At 45.9% G+C, this 20,005-nt stretch overlaps 1 protein-coding gene across 2 annotated transcripts in view; it reads left to right on the top strand.

Annotated features, from left to right (window-relative positions):
• Nucleotides 1-20,005, top strand: part of LOC141086640 (myosin light chain kinase, smooth muscle-like) — a 72,926-nt gene that overhangs the window by 47,705 nt on the left and 5,216 nt on the right. The window lies entirely within an intron of this gene.

Raw genomic sequence — 20,005 nt, 5'->3', positions numbered from 1 at the left:
GTCGGTTAGGCCGATAGACAGAAACGAGGGAGGAGATGTAGGGGGGTGCTGCACTGTGGAGAGCTTTGTGGGTGAGAACAAGTACTTTGAATTGGATCCTAGCATGAGCGCTGCACTGTGGAGCGCAAGACTCCTGAAACCGGAAGTCGCGCTAGTTACATGATTGGAGTGCTTCCTGCGAGTCTTTGGAGCGCACGGGGCCTGTTGTGGAACGCGTGCCCGAATAGACCGCAGGTGAGAAGGGGGCATGTCGCCATTGATTAAAAGAGTGATACCGCCGGCCATTGAGTGGGCGGGGCTTATTATGGCGATTGATTAGACGGAGGTTATTTAAATCCACCCTTCCTGACCACCGGCTATGCCCAGCATCATCATGGCATCCGGCATCTGCAGCATCCAGTCCTCCTGAGAAACCGTGATAACGGGGAAACGCGTCAGGGTGTCCTCAACTCATGCTAAGTCCTACTTATTTGCTTCATTATAGCTATGCATTCCAGTATATAGAGCTTTTGTGTGAAGATGGTTGAGGGATTATTTTTTTAGTTGCCTTCAATTGATATGAAGCCCTATTGGTTTTTGGGTTATATTATTACTCATTGATGCTATAATGCTGTTGCGTCTAAGGACTATTGTATCAGAGACCTGCCAGTGGATTATCGAGCAGGCAGTTTGGGCATGTTTTTGATTTTGTCCCTGTTTTGCCATTTCCATTAAGCAAACCTATTATTTGATTTGTTATCTACTATATAATTGTCTAAGTCTGTCTGTAATGGAAATCCCACCTCGCTGATTGGTCGCGACCAATCAGCGACAGTTGCTTAGTCTTCGTGGTAACATGGCCGCTTTGCTTATTGTACAGGCACATTACAGCCGTTAAAGGCATCACTGCTGCGTTGCTCATTACACAGGCACAGTCCTGTATATAGTCTGGAGTACAATACATTAGGTAATTGGGTAACAGTAGAACAGTGACTGCAGCTCTGGGTGTAACTTGCGTACAATACATTAGGTGACAGCAGAAAAGTGAATGCAGCTCTGGGTGTAACTGGAGTACAATACATTAGGTAAGATCTGAACAGTGACTGCAGCTCTGGCTGTAACAGGAGTATAATACATTACATAAGAGCAGAAGGGTGTCTACAGCTCTGGGTGCAACTGGACTACAATACATTAGGTAAAAGCAGAACAGTGACTGCAGCTCTGGGAGTAACTGGACTACAATACATTAGGTAACAGCAGAACAGTGACTGCAGCTCTGGGATTAACTGGAGTACAATACATTAGGTAACAGCATAACAGTGACTGCAGTTCTGGGTGTAATTTGAGTACAATACATTTGGTAAGATCTGAACAGTGACTGCAGCTCTAGCTGTAAGAGGAGTATAATACATTAGGGAAGAGCAGAACGGTGACTGCAGCTCTGGGTGTAACTGGACTACAATACATTAGGTAAAAGCAGAACAGTGACTGCAGCTCTAGGATTAACTGGAGTACAATATATTAGATAACAGCAGAACAGTGACAGCAGCTCTGGCAGTAACTGGAGTACAATACATTAGGTAACAGCATAACAGTGACAGCATCTCCGGGTGTAACAGGAGTATAATACACTAGATGGTGGCCCGATTCCATCGCATCGGGTATTCTAGAGTCTGTTAAAATAGTTATATACTCACCTTCCGATGACCCCCGGACTCAGTCCCTCCCCTCACTGCGCTCCCGGCATCTTCCGGTCCCAGTAATGCTTAGTGAGAAGGACCAGAGATGACGTCACTCTTGCGAGAGCGCGACGTCATCAGCGGTGTTTCGCACTAAGCATTACTGGGACCGGAAGATGCCGAGAGCGTGGTGAGAGGAGAGAAAGAGTCCGGGGGCCGTCGGGAGGTGAGTATATCACTATTTTTTATTTTAACAGAGACTCTAGAATACCCGATGCGATAGAATCGGGCCACCATCTAGTATAGTATAAAGATCTATTCCTTTCATTTCTTTCCTTCGTTATATTTTTTTCGCACCTATATTTATAGGGTCACATCAGGGGAGAGAGGGATAGTCCACGTTGAGTGGGGGCGCCAAACAATCGTCTCTTAGGGTGCCAACCTCCACAGCAAGGAAGGAGTCAGATTAGGTATATTGCAGGGTCTTGGCAGGCAGGGATTTGGTTATTTGCATCTGTTGTTTTTTTGTTTTTTTGTACCTACCACACTGGGTTAGGTGTTTTTAATAATAAGAAATAAAATATCTGTTTTAAAGGGAGATATATGTTCACTATTTGATTGCAATTTCCTTAAGAATTTTTGTAAAAGTGAGTTTTTTTTATTTTGAGGGTATGGCAAGCTTTGGCACCCATTAATATTGATTTATGGGCACAGGATGACAATCAGGTTTTTTCGACCAGTTCAACGTCCCTAGAGAGTTCTGAAAATCCATCATTAAGAACCGTTTTTAAAGAACTATATCTGGCCTGTAAATAAAATATAAAATCGTGGTGGGAGATTAAGGGTCTTGAAAACTATATAAAAAACTAAATTGTCCCAAAAGGTTTACGTATTGGTATACAACAATCACCACGAACCTCTAATCCTAATTTACTTGCAGCCTGGACAAAAGAGTCCATTGAGCCCTCGATTCGCTTTTATGCAGCTCCTCTTATCTGAGGAGAAGAAGTTATTCGAAGAATCAACTAAAAAACTGACTGGTTTGATTGAAAAGGTTCAGAAGCAGAAATCTGACCCTGTTTTTGTTAGGAGAATATTTTGCAAACGTCTGAGAAGTTTGTCAAACCTGAAAGATCGTAAACACAATCAGTTTTTATGTGACATAAGTGAATTTAGAGAGAATAGAGCATATGATGAGTATCAGCCAAAACCTCTAATTGAGGTATCCTCATCTGACATCGATACTTCACATACAGAACGCACAGAAAATAGCTTTATTAGTCTCCGTGGCAGGGGCAGATACACAAAAGGGAAATGGCATTGCTCAAGGGACCAACACCGGCAAAGGGGAGGTGGGAGGAGCAACCAGCCAAGTACTGGGGCCTATGCATCCTCCTCATCAGCATCTGCACAGTCTTTTTTTGGATCGAGGCCCGTCATTGGGGTACGACCTGAGAAAAAGACCACTGTAGATCAGGGCCAGATTATAAATGTATCCTCATATACTGTGACCAATGATGACTTTGCTGATCTTCAAAAAGGTTTGAATTTTTTGCCGACAGGTCCGTTTAATTGTTTCCGATGGGTTAGGCCTCTTTCACACTTCCGTTTTTTTTTGTCAGTTGCAATCCATGAAAAAAAAATGCAAAAGACTGATCCATTTCCGTTGTGACACCAACGTATGCCACTGGACCGTTGTTTTGACGGATCCGCTGAAGTCAGAAATTTAAAGGAACCGCTGCCTGGAAAGGGGGGGGAAGAGAGAGAGAGAATGAGAGAGAATTTTTCCTGCCGCCAGAACGGGATTTGGGGTTAAATTTCTGGAAAGGAAATTCTTCCGGGCATGCTTAGTGTAAAAAAGCGGATCCGTGCAGACAAAAAACGTTTCATTGTCCGTTCACTCAAGTAAGCGGACGCCAAAATTTTGGCGGATCCGTCAAAAAACGGATCCAACGGATGACCATCTGTCAAAATCCGCCGCTAATGCTAGTCAATGGGGGAAAAAAAACGGATCCGCCCAAAAAATGGCGGATCTGCTTTTTCTCTAGCAACCTTCCACGACAGCATAGGAGGTTGTCTCCATGCCCTAATAGGGGACAGGAAGTACGAAGAGGTTAAAAGGCCCCTCCCACCTCCCTCTCACCAGTGTTTTCCTGTCCTCCATGGGGCATGGAGAGGTTAGAGGTATGCTGCGTGGCCGGCCGCTGCAGTGTACCTGAGTCCTGACGGATTTCTAAATGGCCGGGCAGTGGTGGTCGGTAGCTCTGCCTTCCCTCCTCCGTGCTACTCCCGTCTTCTTTGAATTCGGGACCTCCTGGCCCACCTGCGCTCCCTCTGCGGCTAAAGCGGGCCAGTGATCACCTCCCTCAAAAAAAAAAAAAAAATTTTGTTTCAGACGACTTATGATCTGAGTGATGAGAGGAGTCGAGAGCCCCTAGAACCTCTGAAGCCAGAATATATCTCTTTTTTTTTTTTTTTTTTTTTTTTTTTTTCTTCAGACGAGGTGAGGAGCTGGTTAGTGCTGCTCCTGTCAGGTGTCTGCCAATAAGCAACTTGAAGCTGGCCAGAATGGGAGACCAGCAGTCCCTGGTAAATGTTTGGAGGTAGCCAAACAGACAACTATTCCGCTCCATCAGAACTATATGTTCCCTCTGGAGGTGATGCATACAAATGCAGGTCACGGGTCATGCTTTCAAAAAGCTGCCTGCCATTCTAGGCTGAGTGTGACTGCATTTGTCAGAGGGCGGCTGCTAGGCAGCTTGAGACCCAATCAATTCCAAAAGTGGATATTCAAGTTGCAGGAGTCGTGTAAAAGACAATTCTTCCATTTTGACGATGCATCCCAGCTTAAGGTCCGAGGGACCTTAAAATAGAGAGCCTTCTCAGAAAAGTCTGGAAGACCTCAGCCTTAAAACTGGGAATTGCTTCCACGTGCGTTTCTAGATCCCTCTTCCAGTGGATAGAGGAGCTAGAAAATCATAGTTCTCAGGCTCGGGGGGTGAGCTTCTTGACTCCCTTCCCATACTACAGAGGTACAGGCTTCCTGGCGGACGCATCTATAGTAATCCGTCTAATTCTGCCGGGCAAGCCCTCTGGCTTAAAACATGGAAATCCTTGGAAAGGGAGCAATGGCGGTGTCTGCCACTAAGCAACTTGAGCCTGGGTTGGGCCGCGTTCGCAAGTCCGCGGTCATGCGTAGGACCCCAAGGAAGCGGGTTTCTCTAGCCCCCCAGAACCAGTCATCCCAGCCAAAAGGGAAGGGATGGAGCTGTACTAAGGGGGAAGGCAGTAATATCCTAGTCCCCCAGCAGCAACAACAGCAGGAACAATGACTTGGACCCGGTGGGGTCAACAGCCATTCTAAGCTGAATTTGCATGCTCTCGTCAGATCGCAGCCGCTAAGCAGCTTGAGGCCGGGCCAGTACCGACATGGGAACAGCCCCTGAGTCCTCAGAGTAATCAAGGATGACCTTCTTCTAGAATTCGAATCCTCCTCCCTGCGGGGTCTGAGTCACCTCCCTACCATCTTGGGAAACTTTGGCAACGCTAAAGTCCGGCATTCAGCTCCTCCTGCAATCAAAAGCTCCGTATCTTAGTTCCCTGTGGGAAAGCATGAAAGGGTCATTATTCCAGGCTATTGTCTAGTAAAGAAGCCCACAGAGGAGGATAATAATAATAAACTTAAGGAAAATGGAGTCCGTAAAAGCTGCCATTCTCTAGAGGCCCTCATTCCTTCAGGGCAACCATTGACCTGAAGGATGCCTATTTTCTCATTACTTTTTCATCCTGCTCACAGGAAATATCTAAGGTTTGCGGTCCGCCGGGGTTCAGAGGAAAGTGCTTCCCTTTGGGATATCCTCTGCCCCATGAGTATTTTCAAAACCTATGGGGGAGCTGTGTCCCATGTCCGAGGCCAGGGTCTATGCATTGTACCTTACCAGGATGACCTATTGATAATAGGAACCTCCTACCAGACTCTGGAAAACTAGGTAGCCCAAACTCTGGATATTCTCCGATCTCTGGGGTGGATCCCGAATAAAATATATAAAAAAAAAAAACCAGATCAACCCTCTCAGGAGATAAGGCTTTTGGGAGTCCTCTTAGACTCAAGGAAACAGATGTCCTTCCTTCTGGAAGATCATCAAGTGACTGTAATATCAAAGATCTCGAGCTTCAGAAAGCAGAGGTCCCCGACCCTCTGGTCAGCTGTGTCAGTACTAGGATCGAGGGCGTCCTGCATCCAGTCGGTGCTCGGGGCGCAGGCCCATGCCAGGGCCTCCAGTCCCATATCTTGGGAAATTGGAACAGGGATCACAATTGCCTAAACAGGAGAGTCCTGACCCCAGGGAAAGTAAAAGCTTCACTGGCTTGGTAGCCGGACCACAAAAATCTGCGCAGAGGCGTCAGCTGGTCCCATGTCCCCTTGGTTGCAGCCGTGGTATCCCAGCTGCCATTCCAGGGGTTATGGAGTCAAGACGTGAGTACGAGATCTTCCAAATTCACTGAAAGCAGTGGAGGAAGCTCTCCTGGCTGCAAGACACCTGGTCCTGGGTCATCATATCAGGATCTACGACAAAGGTGGCACGAAATTAGTGCCACCGGCCATTCTAGGCTGAGCGTGACTGCATTTGTCAGGTGGTGGCCGCTAAGCAGATTGAGGCCGGGACCAGAATGGGAGACCAGCCCGCAATCTCAGGCCACGGGTCATGCATTTACAACAGCCTAAAAAATCTTCCAGGACGAATACTTTCCTGAGCCGAAAGGCACCTCCTTTCACTAACAGCAGTTCACCTAAAGGGGACCTCCAATCTTCAGGCAGACTTCCTGAGCAGAAGATGTATCCAGCCTGGCGAGTGGGGTCTGAATGGAAGAATCTTTCAGAAACTAGTGAACAAGTGGGGCCTTTCGGAGTTGGATCTGCTAGCATCAAGCAGAAACGCTCAAGTAGGAAACTACTTCTCCCTGTACCCCAGGGACAGATCACTAGGGGTAGATGCATTCGCTCACTGGTGGGTCCATTTGGTGCAGGTCTCTCCCCCAACTACAATCCTTGCCACAACCCTGAGAGAGATCTGAGAAGATCGAACCCCGGCCATCTTGGTGGCTCCGCTGGGAAGAGGAGCTGGATTTCCTTAATTACAGGACTCCAGGTAGATGGACTGCTCCTCTTACCCTTGGAGGACGACCTCCTCCTGCAGGGCCCCCTACACCGCCCAAACCTTCGGGGAAGGAAGTTAGCGGAGAAGTTAGCGGCCTGGTTACTGAGGCCCAGATCTTGAGGGCCAAGGGTCTATCAGAGGTGGTGGTTGAGACCCCTTAGAAATCAAGGAAGCCAGTCACCAATGCCATATACAACAAAGTATGGAAGAGGTTTTCATCACGGTGCCTGCCGAATCCTCCTGACCCATTGTATCCTGGATTTCTTACGGAAGGGTCTCGAGTTAGGCCTAAAACCTGGCTCCAGGAAGGTACAAGTCTCGGCCTTAAGCTCCAGGTTCAACTGCGACTTAGCCAGCCACCGGGGCATAATAAGTTCATGACATCAGCCACTAGGCTACATCCCAAAAAACAAATTTTCATTCCACCATGGGACTTAAATGTGGTGCTTAAGGGGGCTCAATCAATCCCCCTTTGAGCCCCTATCATCTAATACTTCTCAGCTCCTCTCCTGTAAAGCGGCCTTCCTTGTAAGCAATAACCTCAGCGAGGCGTATAGGGGAGCTCCAGGCTCTTTCAAATAGAGAGCCCTATCTAACTATTAGGAATGATTCTCTAGTTCTCCCTTGATCCATCCTTTCTCCCGAAGGTTGTGTCTAACTTTATTAGGTCACAGAATATAATTCTTCCCTCATTTTGCCAGAACCCAGCAATCCTAAACATGAAATGTTTTCATACGCTTGGTGTAAGGCGCATAAACCTTCACTACTTGAGTTGTACTAAGCCCTATAGAATCGACCACAACCGGTCGGGTGCAAATAAAGGAAGGAGGGTGACAAAAAACACCATTGCCAACTGGATCAAGAAGGCCATCTCTGAAACATATCTAGCACAGAACATCACACCTCTTACGGGAATCGGGGCTCATTCAACACGGTCTACTTCTGTCTCATGGGCTAAGAGGACAGGTGCACCCTCCGAGCGGAGCTGCAGAGCTGCAACTTGGTCCTCGTTACATACCTTTTACAAAACACCATAGGTTGGACCTTGGTCCAACTGGGATCTAATCTTTGGCCGAAAAACTCTTCAGGTCGTTGTTTTCCCCCCCCCCCCCCCCCAGGTGCGGTATAGGTTGGTATGCCTCCTATGCTGTCGTGGAAGGTTGCTAGAGAAAATAGAATTAGACTTACCGGTAATTCGGTTTCTAGAAACCTTCAACGACAGCACTATTTCCCTCCCTGTATTCTTGGACAAATTCTGAGAATCTTAAGGTAACCGGTGCTACGGAGTTAAGTTATAAGTCACTGGTGAGAGGGAGGTGGGAGGGGCCTTTTAACCTTTTTCTTTATTCTGTCGTGGAAGGTTTCTAGAAACCGAATTACCGGTAAGTCTAATTCTATTTTTTGCAAAACGGCGGATTTTGACTGATGGAAACAGACGGAAGTGTGAAAAAGGCCTAAAGGATTTAAATCTGTTTGGACGAAATCTGAAATGGAAATTATTTTTTCAGAAACACGATCTAGAACAATGTCAAAGACTTGGACTGTCGGAGGAAGATATTGATGATTTACATGCTCTGACAGGGCGAGGGAGAATGAGTTGGAAAGAGGGAAGATTCCCTTCACTGAATTGAAAAATACGAGTACCAGGATGCCGCCAGTTAGTGATATCACTAGCGTTGATATTTTTATCAAGCTAGTAGAGGCGGACTTGGGTAAAATTCCATCTACTAATAATTGGAGCATATCCAATTTATCAGAGAGAGAGAGAGAAAAGCACTTCAAAAACTAGAAAGGAATAATGACATCATAATAAAACCTTCCGATAAAGGCGGTAACCTGGTAATTATGGACCACCATGTGTATATCTAGGAATGTGCAGGTCATTATTATATGAACCAGACACGTATGAAAAACTGAAGGGAGACCCAACCTCATTATATCAGGAGGATCTAATGAGTATTTTGAGGGAAGCCAGGGTGGAAGGCTTATTAGAAAATGAGTGGAAATTTTTGCAACCAAGCAGCTCCACCATACCAACTTTCTATGCCCTCCCTAAGGTTCACAAAGGTTTGGTGCCATTGAAGGGACGCCCGATTGTAGCCGGGATTGATTCATTAACACAAAATAGTGGCATCTACCTTGACAACAGGGCCGACCCGAGAGATTACGGAGCCCTAGGCGAAACTATTTTGTTGCGCCCCTACTATTCTTGGCACTAGATGAAAACTTGGGATATAAATTTAGGAGCAAAATAAACCACAACAACAATGATTAATTAACTCTCTCCTAACTCTTTAATCTTCTGAGAAGTTGTATAGGACAAATATATACAAAGTAATCAATAACACAAAACAAAAACGACCATAGGTAATTAACATTTTTTGTTTCCTTGCCTTTTTTTTTTTTTAAAAGGATGACACTAAGTCACCGAGATTAATTTGTTTAGCAACTTCAGATTCTATCGAAATTGTTGCCAACCCAACCAACCTCTCTTGCGTCATATTTGCCCTTAAATACAGTATGTACACTTTTCTTTCCATCCCTAAAACTTTTTGCCTTTTGAAAAGATTTTTTTATAATTTTTTTTTCTATTTTTTTCTCTGGCGCCCCCTTTGGGTCGGCGCCCTAGGCGGCCGCCTAGTTCGCCTATACGTTCGGGCCGGCACTGCTTGACAAAGTACTCAGATCCTTTGTGACATCACTCCCCTCATATGTTCGTGATACCTTACACCTCCTGAGTTTGCTAGAGGGGATTACTGTGGGTGCTGACACGTGGGTGGCCTCCATTGACATGGAAGCACTCTACAGTAGTATACCTCACACATGTGGGATGAGAGCCATCAATCACTTTCTGCAAACTAGGGAGATTGAATGTCGTAGGCACAATCTTTTCATTGAAAAGCTTCTGTTTTTTTTTCTTACAACTATTTTCTCTTTGAGGAGTACTTCCACCAGCTCAGGGGTACTGCGATGGGGAGCCCTTGTACCCCCACGTATGCAAATATCTTCCTGGGATAGTGGGAGGAAACCCATATCTTTGGAGAGGGGAACGAATGATGGAACTAGTATATCAGCCTCTGGGCCAGATACATATATGATATCTTGGTCGTTTGGTCTAGCCCAGAGGCTGAGTTTCGCAGTTTCGTTGACACCATCAATATTAGTGACATCGGACTCAGATTCACTTCTGAGCATAATGATAGAAGCATAAATTTCCTTGACTTGACTATTTCTAAAGAGCCTGATGGGAGCATCAGGACCTGTACTTACCACAAGCCCACATCTACTAATAATCTCCTGAGGTGGACAAGTCACTACCCTGTTCCCCTTAAAAGGGGAATACCCAAGGGACAATTTATGCGTATAAGGAGGAACTGCACTAATTTGAGCACCTTCAGGAGGCAGGCTGATGACTTGTATGATAGATTCAGAGCACGAGACTATCCTTGTGAGGTTCTAGATGGTCCTTTTAACGAAGCTCTTTGCTGAAAGACAATCTCTTTAGAGAAAAAGAGACATTAGGGACCAGGAGTTTAACCCAGTAAGAATAATTGGAACATACGATGGACAATCTGAGAGAGTATATACAGTCATATGTAAAAGTTTGGGCACCCCTATTAATGTTAACCTTTTTTCTTTATAACAATTTTGATTTTTGCAACAGCTATTTCAGTTTCATATATCTAATAACTGATGGACTCAGTTATATTTCTGGATTCAAATGAGGTTTATTGTACTAACAGAAAATGTGCAATCTGCATTTAAACAAAATTTGACCGGTGCAAAAGTATGGGCACCCTTATCATTTTCTTGATTTGAACACTCCTAACTACTTTTTACTGACTTCCTGAAGCACTAAATTGGTTTTGTAACCTCATTGAGCTTTGAACTTCATAGCCAGGTGTATCAAATCATGAGAAAAGGTATTCAAAGTGGCCACTTGCAAGTAGTTCTCCTATTTGATTCTCCTATAAAGAGTGGCATCATGGGCTCCTCAAAACAACTCTCAAATGATCTGAAAACAAAGATTATTCAACATAGCTTTTCAGGGGAAGGATACAAAAAGTTGTCTCAGTGATTTAACCTGTCAGTTTCCACTGTGAGGAACATAGTTAGGAAATGGAAGAACACAGGTACAGTTCTTGTTAAGCCCAGAAGTGGCAGGCCAAGAAAAATATCAGAAAGGCAGAGAAAAAGAATGGTGAGAACAGTCAAGGACAATCCACAGACCACCTCCAAAGACCTGCAGCATCATCTTGCTGCAGATGGTGTCACTGTGCATCGGTCAACAATACAGCGCATGCATAATGCCTTTTTGTATGGCCAAACAACTCAATCTTTGTTTCATCAGTCCACAGGACCTTCTTCCAAAATGTAACTGGCTTTTCCAAATGTGCTTTTGCATACCTCAGGCGACTCTGTTTGTGGCGTGCTTGCAGAAACGGCTTCTTTCGCATCACTCTCCCATACAGCTTCTCCTTGTGCAAAGTGCGCTGTATTGTTGACCGATGCACAGTGACACCATCTGCAGCAAGATGATGCTGCAGGTCTTTGGAGGTGGTCTGTGGATTGTCCTTGACTGTTCTCACCATTCTTCTTCTCTGCCTTTCTGATATTTTTCTTGGCCTGCCACTTCAGGGCTTAACAAGAACTGTACCTGTGTTCTTCCATTTCCTTATTATGTTCCTCACAGTGGAAACTGACAGGTTAAATCTCTGAGACAACTTTTTGTATCCTTCCCCTGAAAAGCTATGTTGAATAATCTTTGTTTTCAGATCATTTGAGAGTTGTTTTGAGGAGCCCATGATGCCACTCTTCATAGGAGAATCTAATAGGAGAACTACTTGCAAGTGGCCACTTTAAATACCTTTTCTCATGATTTGATACACCTGGCAATTTAGTGCTTCAGGAAGTCAGTAAAAAGTAGTTAGGAGTGTTCAAATCAAGAAAATGATAAGGGTGCCCATACTTTTGCACCGTTCAAATTTTGTTTAAATGCAGATTGCACATTTTCTGTTAGTACAATAAACCTCATTTGAATCCAGAAATATAACTGAGTCCATCAGTTATTAGATATATGAAACTGAAATAGCTGTTGCAAAAACCAAAATTGTTATAAAGAAAAAAGGTTAACATTAATAGGGGTGCCCAAACTTTTACATATGACTGTAAAGTCCTAGAGAAACATTGCAGAGTCTTACTGGCAGATCCGAACCTTAGGAAGTTTGTGTCCCCAAAACCAAGTGTGACGTATAGGAGGGGGAGGTCGATTGGAGATCAGCTAGTCCATAGCTTATATCAAAGACCTAAAAAAAAACAGGGACCTGGTTAGATAGAAAACCTTGGGGCTTTTTTTAGATGTGGGAATTGTTGAAAATGCGGCAGGATGTGTCAAGGAAAAACCTTTTGTAGCTCAGCGAATGGTAGTTTTCACTGTCGGGGACTTTGGCAATTAGAGATCCACGGGCCTTGTGTATAAAGCTACCTGCACCTGTCCCTTGGACTATATTGGGAAGACAATAAGGGAACTGAGGGTGAGGGTAGGTGAACATCTTTGTGATATCAAGAATAAACGTGACACACCGGTGGCCCGTCACATGAATGAAGTACATGGTGGATGCTTAAGTGAAATCACCTTCAGTATGATAGAATTGGTCAAACCTAGAATAAGAGTGGGAGATCTGGACAAGATCATACGGAGACGAGAGGCGGAATGGATTTTCAGATTACAATCCCTCACCCTGAAGGGGTTAAATGAGTGTCTATCCTATGCTTGCTTTATTTGACTATCTGGTTGTTCTGGTTTTTGAATTCCTGTTTTGGCTAATACCCTCTTTTTTGTGATATATTAATGCCGTGAAGCTACATACCGTGCATGTATTGTATTATATTTTAACATGCTCCTGATTGTGGGACTATTTATATAAGCAATCTTAAGTTTTTGTATAGATATCTTTAAGAACATAACTAAGCATGCTCTACTCCCTGAAAGATAGTATCCATAATAGTGTATACATCTCAATAAGAAAATGTTTTTAAGGAAGCTCTTTGTTCCTGCGCCCGATTTTATCGAATCATACATAGTAATTTATACATAGTGAAGGTTTATGTTTACCAGCGTTAATTTAGAGAACCGGAGGTCATGCATTGATAGGGGGAGAGACTCCTACTGCGCATGAGCGCTGCACTGTGGAGCGCAAGACTCCCGAAACCGGAAGTCACGCTAGTCACATGATCGGAGCGCTTCCTGCGAGTCTTTGGAGCGCACGGGGCCTGTTGTGGAATGCACGCCCGAATGGACCGCAGGTGAGAAGGGGGCATGTCGCCATTATTGACTAAAAGACCCGGGAGTGATACCGCTGGCCATTGTGTGGGCGGGGCTTATTATGGCGATTGATTAGACGGGGGTTATTTAAATCCTCCCTTCTTGACCGCCGGCTATACCCAGCATCATCATGGCATCCGGCATCTGCAGCATCCAGTCCTCCCGATGAACCGTGATAACGGGGAAACGCGTCGGGATGTCCTCAACTCATGCTAAGTCCTACTTATTTGCTTCATTATATTTATGCATTCCAGTATATGGAGCTTTTGTGTGAAGATGATTGAGGGATTATTTTTTAGTTACCCTCAATTGATATAAGGCCCTATTGGTTTTTGGGTTATATTATTACTCATTGATGCTATAATGCTGTTGTGTCTAAGGACTATTGTATCAGAGACCTGCCAGTGGATTATCGAGCAGGCAGTTTTGGGCATGTTTTTGAGTTTTTGATTTTGTCCCTGTTTTGCCATTTCCATTAAGCAAACCTATTATTTGATTTTTTTTTATATAGTATATAAGGATCTATTCCTTTCATTTCTTTCACTATATTGTTTTCCCACCTATATTTATAGGGTCACATCAGGGGAGAGAGGGATAGTCCACGTTGAGTGGGGGCGCCAAACAATCGTCTCTTAGGGTGCCAACCTCCACAGCAAGGAAGGAGTCAGATTAGGTATATTGCAGGGTCTTGGCAGGCAGTGATTGGGTTATTATTTGCATCTGTTGGTTTTTTTTGTACCTTCCACACTGGGTTAGGTGTTTTTAATAATAAGAAATAAAATATCTGTTTTAAAGGGAGATATATGTTCACTGTAAGTGGCAAGAGCGGGCAAGGGATTGTATATGGGATGTAAAGGAGAGATTGGTGTCAAACATAACACCCAGACAGCGTGCCTGCTGCCGGGGTGTTGTTATGGTGCCACCCACGGAGAGGGAAATGTCAGATTTAGGGAGGTTAGTAGACGGCGGGAGCAGAAGAAGTTCAGTTTTGGAGAGGTTGAGTTTCAGATAGAGAGTGGACATGATGTTGGAGACTGCGGACAGTCACTGGCGTTCTGTAGTACAGCGGGGGTAAGGTCGGTGGATGACTTATATAGTTGTGTGTCATCAGCATAAAGATGATACTGAAAGTCAAATCTGCTGATGGTCTGTCCAATTGGGGCCGTATAGAGAGAGAGAAGAGAAGGGGGCCAAGGACTGAGCCCTGAGGTACCCCGACAGCGAGAGGAAGAGGAGATGACGTGGAGCCAGAGAACAAAACACTGAAGAAAGATAGAAAGAGAACCAGGAGAGAGCAGTGTTCTTAATGCCTATTGACTGGAGCCTAGAGAGTAGGAGATGGTGGTCAACAGTGTCGAAAGCTGCAGATAGGTTGAGAAGAATGAGCAGAGTGGTCACCATTACGTTTTGCTGTCAGAAGGTCATTGGTCACTTGAGTGCAGTTTCAGTCGAATGTAGGGGGCGGAAGTCGGACTGTGAAGGGTCTAGAAGGGAGTGAGTGAAGAGGTAACTGGTGATGCGGGAGTAAACTAGGCGCTCAAAAAGTTTAGATATGAAGGGGATATTGGAGACTGGTCTGTAGTTATTTGTGCAGGATGTGTCAAGAACGGGTTTCTTTAGTATTGGAGTAACGATGGCGTGTTTGAAGGAGGATGGTAAAATGCCCAAGGAGAGGGAGAGATTAAGGATTGTAGTTAGGTGAGTTGTGACGACTGGAGGAGATGTGAGGGAATGGGGTCGGTAGTGCATGTGGTCGAACGAGAGGAAGAGAGGAGTCTGGAGACTTCTTCTGTCATGGGATCAAATGTGGAAAATGAGCCAGGGGAGATGCAGGAAGGGATGGGAGTCACAGCACTTGGTGTTTGGGAGCAGATTTCCTGACGGATATTATCTATTTTTTCTATAAAGGTGAGAGGCCAGGTCTTCAGCACAAATCTCTGTGATAGGGGCTTGTGCTTTTGGCCTGAGGAGGGAGTGAAAGGTGTCAAAAAGTTTCTTGGGGTTGTTGGCTAGTGAGGAGATCAGGGTGTAGATTTCTGAATGTGTGGTAGGTAGGAGTGAGCTGGGGTGGGTGAGGATTTGTGAGCGTGAAGGAGAGAATGTGGTCAGAGTGGAAGCGGTGAGTTATTTATTTGGGAGATTGAACAGAGCCAGACAAAGACCAGATCAAGGGTGTTACCGTCCTTGTGTGTGTCAGAGGTTGAAAGCTGCGAGAGACCTAGAGAAGTGGTTAGTGATAGAAGCTGTGATGCAGATGTGGAAGTAGGGCTGTTAATGGGGATGTTGAAGTCTCCCAGAATAAGAGTTGGTATTTCTGAGGACATGAAGTGCGGCAGCCAGGCTGAAAAGTGGTCAAGGAAGTGGGTGGGTGAGCCTGGGGGCCGGTATATGACCGCTACTCTGAGGGAGAGGGGATGGAAGAGCCTGATGGTGTGGACCTCAAAAGAAGGAAATGAGTGATGGAACTGGGGGGGGGATGACCTGTAAAGTTCATTGTGTGGGACAGGAGTATTCCGACTCCACCACCATGTCTGTTTGTGGGTCTCGGGGAATGAGAGAATTGTAAGCCACCATAGGAAATGGCAGCAGGGGAGACAGTGTCAGAATCCTGAATCCAGGTTTCAGTGAGGGCCAACAGATTAAGAGCGTTCAGAAAGTAGTTATGCAGGAAAGGAAGCTTGTTACAAACAGACTGTGGATTCCAGAGGACACAATTAAAAGATGGCGATGAGTGAGTGCAAGTAATATTAATAAGATTATTATGGTTTCAATATGAGGTAGGGGTTGAGGTTGGGGGATGGTGGACCAGGGTTGGAAGAGATGTCCCCTGCAATCAGTAGGAGTAGGAAGATAAAGAGCAGGTAGTTGTTGGAATTGTAAGTAGTTTTTTTCTGCGATGTGTTTGAGCAAGATGGGCTGAGGTTTCTCAGGTAGGTGAGTGCATGGGAGCTGTACATGGGAGAGGGAAGTATAGAGAGGCTGATGTGTATGAGTCGTGATGGAGGGGGGATGGGGTGGTGAATGTGGATGGCAAGGGAGCACAGGAGGATAAAAATAAAGCAAATGGTTAAAGGGGAGAGCAAAGTGTCGGTTACCTGATTCCTGCCCTGATTAACTGCCATTTTCTTGATGCTTAGCTTTTGTGATGCTTTGCTTATGGGATGCTTGCGTGCTGCATCCCACACTGCGTGTTTCCCCTTAGGAACTACTACATATATAGGCCACACTACAGGGTCAGGAGAGAGGGATTGTGGGAGCTGGTTTGGGAAAATTTGGCAGCTGGGGCCAGCACACCAGAGGGTGGTTAGATCAGGGCTGCCACTAGGAATTTTGGGGCCCCGTACTGGCAAAATTTTCGGGGCCCCCTTGAGACTCCGCCCAGGCTCCACCCCAGCCCCGCCTCCACCCCTCAAACTGTCCACAGTCCCACCTCTCTCTTGGAAAAACTCCACTTCTCACATATCACACATTAACAGTTCTCATTACCAGATCACACATCTAGCCAGCAGCTCTTGTTTTGGCCAAAAGATTTTTTTTAAATCTGCCACCACGACAAGGTAGACTCTTTTGGCCGAGCTCTACTCTACTCTAACCTATTAAACATTTGCTAAAATATCCAATACAATTTAGGGATATTTTTTATTTTTTCAATTTTTAAAATGACCAATAATATCACATCCAAAGGGACAAATACCACCACACCATGTCCAGACCACATATTACCACCACATAGTGACCTATAATACCACATACAAGTAACAAATACAGCCACACCATGACCAGACCACATATTACAACCAGTGACAGAATAATAGCACATACAAGGAACAAATACCACGGCACCATGCCCAGACCACATATTACCACCACATGGTGACTGAATACTACAATACTGATCATTAATAAAAAAAAAAACATATACACAGATCTGTGTACAGGTAATATAGTGATCAACAGTGACATTATGCACAGGACCTCTGTATATAGTGTCTGTGTACAGGTAATACAGTGATCACAGGTGACATTGCACAAAGGCACTCAGTATATAGTGTATAGTGTCAGTGTACAGGTAACACACTGACTCACCACTGACATCTCTGGGTGAAGTCCTTCATCTTTGTTTTTTATCTTTCATCCAGCACACACCGCCATCACGTCTTCCAGCCAGGGCTCGTCTCTGCAGGAAATAACAGATTTATCTAGAGCTCCGCTTGCAGAACACATTACTTATTTTTTTCCCAACTTCTACACTACACCAGATGAAGAAAAAAAGGCAACATAGTGTCGCTCTGCACAGTAACAGGACCGCCCCCCCATTTAAAACAGTATCCTCAAAAAAAATAAATACATCACTGCAGTAATAATATCCTTTAATTAGCCCCTATGGTAATAATATCCCCATCCTGGCCCCCGTGTGTCTCATTCCTGGCTTCAGCCATATTTTCTCTCATCCTGCCCTCATGAGTATCCATTCTGCCCCCATATGATCTCGCGATCCTGCCCAGTCTACATCGTATCCATCTTGCCCCATGATCCTGCATGATGTGTCTCCCATTATGCCCCGTGTCTCACATTCTGCCCCGTCCTGTCTCACTTTCACATTCTGCCCCCTCCTGTGTCACATTCTGCCCCCGTGCCTCACATTCTGCCCCTCGTGTCTCACTGTCACATTCTGCCCCCTCCTGTGTCTCACTGTCACATTCTGCCCCCTCCTGTGTCTTACTGTCACATTCTTCCCCCTCCTGTGTCTTACTGTCACATTCTTCCCCCTCCTGTGTCTTACTGTCACATTCTGCCCCCCTCCTGTGTCTTACTGTCACATTTTGCCCCCATGTCTCACATTCTGCCCCCTCCTGTGTCTCACTGTCACATTCTGCCCCCATGTCTCGCATTCTGCCCCCTCCTGTGTCTCACTGTCACATTCTGCCCCCTCCTGTGTCTCACTGTCACATTCTGCCCCCTGCTGTGTCTTACTGTCACATTCTGCCCCCATGTCTCACTTTCTGCCCCCTCCTGTGTCTCACTGTCACATTCTGCCCCATCCTGTCTTACTGGCACATTCTGTCCCCATCATGTCTTGCATTCTTCCCCCATCATGTCTGCATTCTGCCCCCATCATGTCTTGCATTCTGCCCCATCATGTCTTGCATTCTGCCCCATCATGTCTTGCATTCTGCCCCATCATGTCTTGCATTCTGCCCCATCATGTCTTGCATTCTGCCCCATCATGTCTTGCATTCTGCCCCATCATGTCTTGCATTCTGCCCCATCATGTCTTGCATTCTGCCCCATCATGTCTTGCATTCTGCCCCATCATGTCTTGCATTCTGCCCCATCATGTCTTGCATTCTGCCCCATCATGTCTTGCATTCTGCCCCATCATGTCTTGCATTCTGTCCCCATCATGTCTTGCATTCTGCCCCCATCATGTCTGCATTCTGCCCCCATCATGTCTTGCATTCTGCCCCATCATGTCTTGCATTCTGCCCCATCATGTCTTGCATTCTGCCCCATCATGTCTTGCATTCTGCCCCATCATGTCTTGCATTCTGCCCCATCATGTCTTGCATTCTGCCCCATCATGTCTTGCATTCTGCCCCATCATGTCTTGCATTCTGCCCCCATCATGTCTTGCATTCTGCCCCCATCATGTCTTGCATTCTGCCCCCATCATGTCTTGCATTCTGCCCCCATCATGTCTCCATTCTGCCCCCATCATGTCTTGCATTCTGCCCCCATCATGTCTTGCATTCTGCCCCCATCATGTCTTGCATTCTGCCCCCATCATGTCTTGCATTCTGCCCCCATCATGTCTTGCATTCTGCCCCCATCATGTCTTGCATTCTGCCCCCATCATGTCTTGCATTCTGCCCCCATCATGTCTTGCATTCTGCCCCCATCATGTCTTGCATTCTGCCCCCATCATGTCTTGCATTCTGCCCCCATCATGTCTTGCATTCTGCCCCCATCATGTCTTGCATTCTGCCCCCATCATGTCTTGCATTCTGCCCCCATCATGTCTTGCATTCTGCCCCCATCATGTCTTGCATTCTGCCCCCATTTCTCCATATTTGCCCCTGTGTGTCTCCAATCCTGCCCCCGAGTCTCCATTCCGCCAGTGAAACATATTGCCCCTTTCAATAATAAAATAAAATAAAAACTTTTTTCTTACCTGGCCTCCCTCCTGTGTTAAAGATGGAGCTGCAGCTGTCTGAGCTGAAAGGACCTGTGGTGACGTCATCGTCATGTGATCAGGGGGCGGGCTGATCAATGGTGAAGGCCTGAGGTAATGATGACGTTACCACTTCTGTAGCTCTGGATGTCGGCCGCTGTGGAGGCTCTGCTGATGGGGCCCGCCTGTCACCCCATGACACGCAGCACTTGGGGCCTAATGACTGGAAGCACAGGAGCGGGGCCCCTGATCTGTGGGGCCCCCTTCTGTATTGCTGTTCATGGGGCCCCATACAGCAGTAAGGGCTGTCATGCCCTGATGGCGGCCCTGGGTTAGATGATCAAAGGCACTATACCAGGCTGCATCTATATGCTATAGCACCTTCCACCTGATAAGATCTAGAGAGGCCCCAGTCACGGATATAAAGCAGTAAGGGTCCCGTTACATTTAGCGATGCACCAGCGATCCCGACAATGATATGACCTGGTCAGGATCGCTGGTGCATCGCTAAATTGTTGCTAGTGAGCTGCCAAATAGGCAGATCTATCCAACGACGCAGCAGCGATAAGCGATCCGTCGGGGGTCGCTGTTATCTGTCACACTGCAGCGATTCTGACGACTTCCACCTGCGTCCATGCGTCACTAATCGGCACCATCGGGACACCAATGAGGAAAAAATGGCCCAGGACAT

This window comes from Dendrobates tinctorius, unplaced genomic scaffold, assembly GCF_039654945.1.
Source record: "Dendrobates tinctorius isolate UK_male_01 unplaced genomic scaffold, ASM3965494v1 ptg000032l, whole genome shotgun sequence".
Taxonomy (NCBI): domain Eukaryota; kingdom Metazoa; phylum Chordata; class Amphibia; order Anura; family Dendrobatidae; genus Dendrobates; species Dendrobates tinctorius.
This window is presented reverse-complemented; position numbering and strand designations above follow the sequence as displayed.